At 42.5% G+C, this 8262-nt stretch overlaps 1 long non-coding RNA gene across 1 annotated transcript; it reads right to left on the bottom strand.

The window, feature by feature from the left end:
- Nucleotides 1-5264: 5264 nt before the first annotated feature.
- On the bottom strand, nucleotides 5265-6979 carry LOC128093530 (uncharacterized). The gene is made up of 4 exons (XR_008212566.1): nucleotides 6429-6979; nucleotides 5968-6372; nucleotides 5693-5901; nucleotides 5265-5633 (listed from the first exon to the last, which is right to left on the bottom strand). It is a non-coding gene; the product is annotated as an uncharacterized LOC128093530 (long non-coding RNA).
- Between the last annotated feature and the right edge of the window lie 1283 nt (nucleotides 6980-8262).

Here is an 8262-nt window from a genome sequence, read left to right as displayed (position 1 = left end):
AAGAATTTGAACGACGGGAAAAGTTGCCACCCATTTTTGTGAAAACATCGTCATCGGATTCGGTGCGAAAGTGGTTAACCGGGTTTATCAAATCTGGTGCTTTACGAGCTTCCATTCGCTTGTGTGCTGATGGACTCAAAATTCTGTTACCTACCAGAAAGGATTACAACTACGTTCGGGATTTCCTGAACAACACAAAGATTGAATACTACAGCCATGACGATCCAGGTAAACGCCCCATGAAACAGGTCCTCCGTGGCCTGTACGACATGGATGTGAGTGTGCTGAAAGAAGAGCTCAAAACTCTTAAGTTGAACGTAATCGAAGTCTTCAAGATGACAAGACACAACAAGGACATCAAGTATCGTGATCAACTATACTTGGTTCATCTCGAGAAAGGATCGACAACGCCGTCTGAGCTGAAAGCAGTTCGGGCAATTTTCAACATCATCGTGTCTTGGGAACGTTATCGTCCAGTGCACCGTGACGTGACACAGTGTTCGAACTGTTTGCAGTTTGGACATGGTGGAAGGAACTGTTTCATCAAGAGTCGTTGTGCAACCTGCGGAGGTGAGCACAAAACTCAAGCTTGCAACACAATCAACGAGAACATCGAAGCAAAATGCTTCAATTGCGGCGGCGACCATTCGACCAAGAATCGAAGCTGCCCAAAACGTGCTGAGTTTGTGAGAATTCGGCAGCAAGCGACGACGAGGCACCAACCAAATCGTCGCAAAACACCACCAACTTTCACGGACGTGGATTTTCCTGCTTTGGTGTCGCCAGGAGCGGGATCTGTTCGAGTGGTTCCAAATCTGCAGCCATTGCCGTTGAATCAGCGGCAAAAAGTTGCAGAGAATACAGCACCTCCTGGCTTCAGTCAGCAACCGAAGGAAAACCAACCAACATCAACGGATGAAGGCAGTAGTGACCTGTTTTCACCACAAGAACTTATGAACATTTTCATTGAGATGACAACAACACTGCGTGGTTGCAAAACTCGTGCAGAACAAGTGAGAACCCTTGGAGGATTTATCTTAAAATACAGTTCGTAGTTAACTCGTTCTAATGATTTTGAATATTTCAATGAATTTGCTTTTTAGTTTTAAGTTAGGATTAGTTGTTAAAGTGATTTTTTTTTCTTTTTTACCCAAATGTATTCGATTCAATGCAAAAATGTAAAACAATTTGAAGTAAATAAATGAATGTGAACAGTTAATAAGAAAACGAAAAATATAACAAAGATGAAGAGCATGTAGCCATACCACTTAGAATGTAAATGAAATGTAATTATTATAAGAATGTTCATTAAAGACATATTTAATTTCAAAATTTCCTTTTAAATGTAGAGAAAATTTTAAAATTAGAAAAAATAAAATTTCCCAGCTAAAATATTTTCTAGGTCACGGATATTTGAAATGGACCACTTAAGCGTCCTTACCACGAAGATAATAATAAGTAATAATAATCTTCTTCAGGCATGGCTTGATGTCCATGTACGTCAATCAATGGAGCTTTAAAAAATAGTTGCGTTTTAAATTGTTATTAAAAAAAATAAAGTTAAGGCACTGCGCTTATGATAAATGCCACCCTAAAAGCACAGCCAAACAGACATGAAAGTCGATGTCACTAGCTTGTCCCAAAAATGTAACGGTAATTTTTCAAAAATCGAAAAGCATGGTGAATACCTTTCGGATTCACCACCAGAGGCGCCCTTGTGCTCAGCAACAGTTCTTTCAAATGAAAGCATTCATTTTGATTTTGTTTTGGTTGTCGACAACACGTGGCTCGAAGTCGTGTTTTGGAGTAGGATCGATTATTACGGAGACTTGATTCCGCCGAATGAACAGAACTCGGAGGCGGTTCCGTCCGGCCACTTTCAGAACCTGTTGCTCCGGTGGATTAAGCTGCGCTTTTTTATGCGAAGTGCTGGTTTACCCACCGATAGACGAGTGGGGTCTTCCACCAACTTTCCACAAACTTCCCACTGTGCAGTAGGGGGCATGTTCCGCTTTTGCAGCGATTATTAAAGAACTGCATTTATGGAACCTCCGATGGAACCTTCTGACCAGGCAAACCAGCACTCCGCATAAAAAAGCGCAGCTTAATCCACCGATGCAACAGATTCTGAAAGCGGCTTGACGGAACCACCTCGTGGTTCTATTCATTCGGCGGAATCAAGTGCATGGTCTCCGTAATGATCGATCCGGCTCCAAATCATGACTTCAAGGTGGGTGGAGTCTTCCACCGCCAACCTACTCCGACCCATCGTTTTTAAGCTAGAAACCGATTATTGACTAATTCTTTTAAACCTCCTTCACAACCGGCAGGAGAAGATGTTTTGGCGACCGTTTTGTTGTTGTCAGCTACACGGCACTCGCTTGCATTGTGAGACTTTACTTGGCCGGGAGAAATAAACTGTCCATTCAGCCTCGATTTTCCTTTGGTCGTCTGAACAGTGACATGCTGAATTTCCGTCGAAGCGGAACGTCTTCTCTCTTGTATCGAAAGCAAACCATTTTTCCCTTTTCAACGTTTTGTTCTGATTGCCTTTGATGCACGCTTTTGGTTATCTGTCATTAATACTCATACATACATACACATGTCCAGCTTTCATTTGGGAGAGAGAGATTCTAATAATCGTAGATAGATGTCGTTAGTGAGCAAACCAAATTCAAATTTAAACTTTTTGAACAAAAATTAGTTCTGACTTTCATGTCCGTTTGTCTGTGCTAAAAATGAGCAAAATGAATTTATATGTTAAATCGATCATTAGGACCAGCTTTCTTTTAATGATCATTCAAAAATAACTTTTAATAAATTTAATGAAAATTTGAGGTTAAGTAAACCAATCCAAATATACTAACTGGAGATATTTTTTGATTTATGTTTCAATAACGTAAAAAATTTGTAAAACTAGAATTTTTTCCGTTTTTTTTAAACTTAGAGAGTTTTTAGAATCCTATTTATCAATGTTTTCGAAATAATAGTTAACTAACTTTTGAAACATTCAAAAATATGTGGAGTCGGAGTCGGAGCCAACAATTTGTTGAAAGCTGGAGTCGGAGTCGGAGTCGGCTAGAGTTGGTAGGCCGGAGTTGGAGTCGGAGTCGGAGTGGGTTGGAGCTGAAAGCGTGAGCCGGCTAATCTCAGAAAGCCGGAGTCGGAGTCGCATGAAATATGACCCGACTCCGCAGCCCTGAAAGGACCCTCGGCTGCCGTTTATGTTCAAGATCTTAGCTTCAAACCTTTTCTGAACCGGAGCGTCGTCAGCTTGATGGAAATTTTCCATCTCGTCCATTTCGACATTGTTCAAACATTGCGAGTCTATTATTCAGCTAGATGCTGTGATGATCTTCTTCTCTACTCAATGCGCCATGTGCCCGTGATACCGTTACGGATTTAGTAAGGCGGTTACAGTGCGGGTACCTGCAAGTTCCTCCATCGCAACTTTATACCGACGATGTGTGTCTGTGGGGTGGTATCTTATCAATTATCACATATTTGTTTATTTCACAAGTGCGAGTTGGATGCCCGGGTTAGGTGGCTTCCGGGACGTTGGCGGTGGCGGAGGAGGCAGTACCTGCATGCAGCACCTTCGTCAGCAGCTATAGAGTGCCACTTGTCGAATCGTACCAGCTCATTCGGTTCCGAAACGTGGAACGTGCCAGATGTGTGACTCTCCAGCGTGTCGGTCCAAGAAGTGTTCCTCGGGTAGTAGTTTGGATATTTGGAGACATCGTGCAGCACAACAGCCATACCGAGCGGGTAACTATGAGCAAACAATGACGACGACGACGACGATGGGTACCTGTTTTATCCGGCGAAGATCCGAGGTGTACAAACAGAACGCCGAGAGATGCGCGAGAGAGAGAGTAGTGTTCAGCTACCATAACCTCAACGAACCCATTCTCGGTGGAACCAAAATTTACCTACCGGACACGAGGGGAATCCGGAGACAGGGAAAGAGGTGAAGATTCACGCTAAGCCACTTGCTCAGCTACAACTACAAACGCGAGTTCCTGACTTGGTTGGTTGTGTGCACAAGTCACACATTCACGCAGGTGGCGCGATAAGCCTGTGATAACAACAAGATAAAATTGAAACACTCTGGTGGTGATAAAATCGACGGTGACCGTCGGTAGGGTGCGCTAGTTTAGTACCGACCACGAGTGGCAACGCACGCACGAGCGATTCGAGCTGTCACTTTGAATCGGAGCTGTCATCCGGGACCGTGGAACATAACCTGGAAATTATTTAAAGTTTTCTGCAGTTTCGAATGTGAAAATAAAGAGAGCTATCCGTCGACAGTAGGGATATGATTCACTGTCATGGAATTGCTCTCTTTATGTACAATTCGATATTCAACAGTGAGGTGACCAGGAAGAAAGAAGGTGATTTTGACAGCGTGTGCACTAGCGTGGTTCACGTTTCTATGAAAAAGACAAAAGTTGTTATTTTTTCTTGCATCAACCGGAATTTCGTTCTTTTATGTCCCCAGAAGTACTCCTGAAAATTTGAGCCCATTTGGTAAGGTCTAGGAGCTCCAGTTTTAATTTGAAATTTATATGGGATTTTGATTTATTTTCCATGGGAAACTATCTTTTTTAACATTGTATTAGGAATATTTTTTTATAAATCGATAAAATGACTTGATTCTTATAGTAGGAGATAGGTTTTGAACTGGGAAACAACTTTGTAGAACATACCAACATGCTAGGAAGTGACCCTTTAAAGATACAGATACTTTTAGATGGTGGCTTTTGAAGGGGCTTTACTGTGTGGGGTGAAACGGGCTAGCTGGCGTAAGTTCAAGATATCTTTGGTTTTTCATCGATGGTGCTTTGACTTTTTCTAGTCATATTTACAAAGTTATTTTTAGAACGTTTATTTATAGACAAGCATGGGCTACGGTTTTGGCCAGCAGTGTTTTGTGAGTTTTCAACGATAGCAAAATCTTTTCCTTGGACAATCTGGCCACCGGTGTTGTTCCAGGTTATCAAATGGATGATGAGACAGTTCGGACACCGGCACTGTTCCGAGTTGGCGGTTTGCTGTTTGTCAAAAATGCTTTACAAGAATTGGTGGACAGTTTCGACATCGGCATTGTTCCGGGTTGGCGGTTGGCGGGTTATCAAAGACTGTTCTTGTTAGGGGATCGACACAGTTGCCTGTCGATCAGTTAAGAAGTTTGAAAAGATGGGATGACGGGGAGGGGCTGGTCACGCTTACGAAATTGGTCGGGATTGAAGGATATAGTTTGTATTTCAGTTTTTTTATAACAAATAATTAAAACAATCAACGCAATAACTCATTTTAACAGCTGTTGATAAGGTTGAAAATAGATTCAAAACTCCTACTTCGACCTCGCATGTCTCTGATGTAAGGTGTTGCCGCGCACGAAGCTTTGCGTCCGCCCGACGCGTAGGATATTGTTGCGCGTACGGTGTTGGCACGCACTCCGCTCTGCGTCCACGTGATGCGCCCGATTTTCGAGCACTCCATCAGCGCGCATGGCCCTGCTCTACCAGATGCTTGGAGCGAATGAAGCGCTCTAGTCGAATCCACCAGTCAATCAGCTCAACCTGTGCACGATTGATCCGTCCTCGCGCTCAGGGACAGGAACACCAAACCTACGGAAACAGATGTAGTTAGCTCTCAATGTTCTCACTCGAACTTAGTTTGATCTTACCCCGTTCGGTCCATGGGGCGTTTTTTCTAGCTTCAGTTACTCCTGTAGTTATCCGTGTGCTTCGAGTACCGCTCTTGTTGTCTGAGTTGAGCAATTTATTGGTATCGGTGAGACTCCGCGTGGTTCAGCGAACATACATCTTGTTTCCATGTCTGCTTGACCTTGATAATGGGCCGTGCTTCACTTGTACCCGTGTTTGCAGTGGTGACCTTTAACTTTTGAGAATGAGGAAAACTTGGTCAGAGATAGGCGTCATTTGCTGCTGACTCGCTTACGGTTGATTTCTGGCGTGCGATTCGTCTCTCCTGCCGTCTCCACTCTCGCGCGTCCGATCTAGATCGGAGTCGTCCTAGGGTGCATAGCCGGTGTGTCTCCGTGTGCGTCTGAACGCTCTTGCTCACCTGAGACATGGTCTTAATTATTGTCTGCCAGCTTGTTCCTAAATACCTTCACCTACGTCGACGTGCGTCCGATCCAGCTGGCGGTGTTCAGAAACGTCGTTCTCGGCGCTTCATACAGGGCGAGGTTCTCGTTGTTCTCCGCATTGACCTTCCCGAAGTACTCGTTGGATGTTGTCGGGATTTGCGACGTGCTGATTTTTTCTGTATGGCCTCGTGCTCTTCACCTGGTCCACCTCTACAGAGCGCTCATGGTCGGTCCGGCTCAGAGAGCTGTGATATCTGCGGGTAATGTAATGGATATACACTTTGGCAGCTATAGTGGAACTAACTCTTACCGATCCGGAGTGAGCGGTCGTCTTCTGGGAAGTCATCGTTGCGTCGTTCACGAGCTGCTTAAGAGTCCGAGATGCAATCGAACGATGTTCCACACGTGATAACCCGCCAACCACCAACCCGGAACAATGCCGATGTCGAAACTGTCCACCAATTCTTGTAAAGCATATTTGACAAACAGCAAACCGCCAACCCGGAACAGTGCCGGTGTCCGAACTGTCTCATCATCCATTTGATAACCTGGAACAACACCGGTGGCCAGATTGTCCAAGGAAAAGATTTTGCTATCGTTGAAAACTCACAAAACACTGCTGGCCAAAACCGTAGCCCATGCTTGTCTATAAATAAACGTTCTAAAAATAACTTTGTAAATATGACTAGAAAAAGTCAAAGCACCATCGATGAAAAACCAAAGATATCTTGAACTTACGCCAGCTAGCCCGTTTCACCCCACACAGTAAAGCCCCTTCAAAAGCCACCATCTAAAAGTATCTGTATCATTAAAGGGTCACTTCCTAGCATGTTGGTATGTTCTACAAAGTTGTTTCCCAGTTCAAAACCTATCTCCTACTATAAGAATCAAGTCATTTTATCGATTTATAAAAAAATATTCCTAATACAATGTAAAAAAAGATAGTTTCCCATGGAAAATAAATCAAAATCCCATATAAATTTCAAATTAAAACTGGAGCTCCTAGACCTTACCAAATGGGCTCAAATTTTCAGGAGTGCTTCTGGGGACATAAAAGAACGAAATTCCGGTTGATGCAAGAAAAAATAACAACTTTTGTCTTTTTCATAGAAACGTGAACCACGCTAGTGTGCACCTTCTTTCTTTCGTCACCTTGGACCACGTGATGCTGTCATCGCCTACTCGACGAAAAGAAAAGGCAAAACTCACACGTTTCCGATAATTTCAAAGATACCCACCGGTATCGGTATGTATATTTATGTCATTAACAAATCGAACAAGGACACATGGCTAACAACGACGTAACTCAACAGCAAAAAAAAAAATCGTGCTACAGTATAAAAATTTGAAAATGGTTCATAGTTTAGGCACTTGAAGATTGATCGTTCTTTTTTCCACCTGACACCTAATCACAAACACATTCTCGCTCGTTCACCCACATTTACACCCAAAATTATAACCGTTCATATTGCGCCATCTGTAAAAATCATCACCGACAGCGCCCTCGTGGCGCGTAATTGCCTCCGCTTATCACTTGTCACACAAAACTCTCGCGCGCTCTCTTCCTCTCTTTTTCCCCCGTTGATTGCTCTCCAAAAGTACACGCACCTATAGAGTTTTCTACCATTGAGATGTATAGTAGTTTCCCCCTTTCTGCGTCATAAACTAACGTGTGATGAATTCTATTATTCCTATTATGAATAACCTCGCTACTGTGAAAACGAAAATTAAACTTGCCAAGTGCAGTCGTGGTCGGATGTAGGGGAGCGATTTGTGAAATTAAAAATTAAAAATTACAAAATTAAAGGCCACGTGGTTCCCTTTGGCAACCTGTGAAATGAAATGAAAAATTTAGACAAAAACATTGTGGTTTTAATTCTACAATTGAATAAATGCATCCTTTTTATTTCACAAAATATGTTTAAATATTAATTTAGCCTGTTGCAAATATTTTTCAAAGTTTGAATGAAGATATCTCGAGTCTAAAGAAAAACGAATATGTTTGTTTTTTTTTTAAAGTTCTAATAGTGCCCGAATATCAATCTTTTCTAGAATACAAAAAAATCAAAAAATATTCCTGAAAAGTTAGATTTCCAAAATCACCCTAATCATGAATCACTCTAATTTTTAACCAAACCAAAAGT

This window comes from Culex pipiens, chromosome 3 (assembly GCF_016801865.2).
Source record: "Culex pipiens pallens isolate TS chromosome 3, TS_CPP_V2, whole genome shotgun sequence".
Lineage (NCBI taxonomy): Eukaryota > Metazoa > Arthropoda > Insecta > Diptera > Culicidae > Culex > Culex pipiens.
Note: the sequence above shows the minus strand (reverse complement) of the source record. Positions and strands in the feature narration are given on the sequence as shown.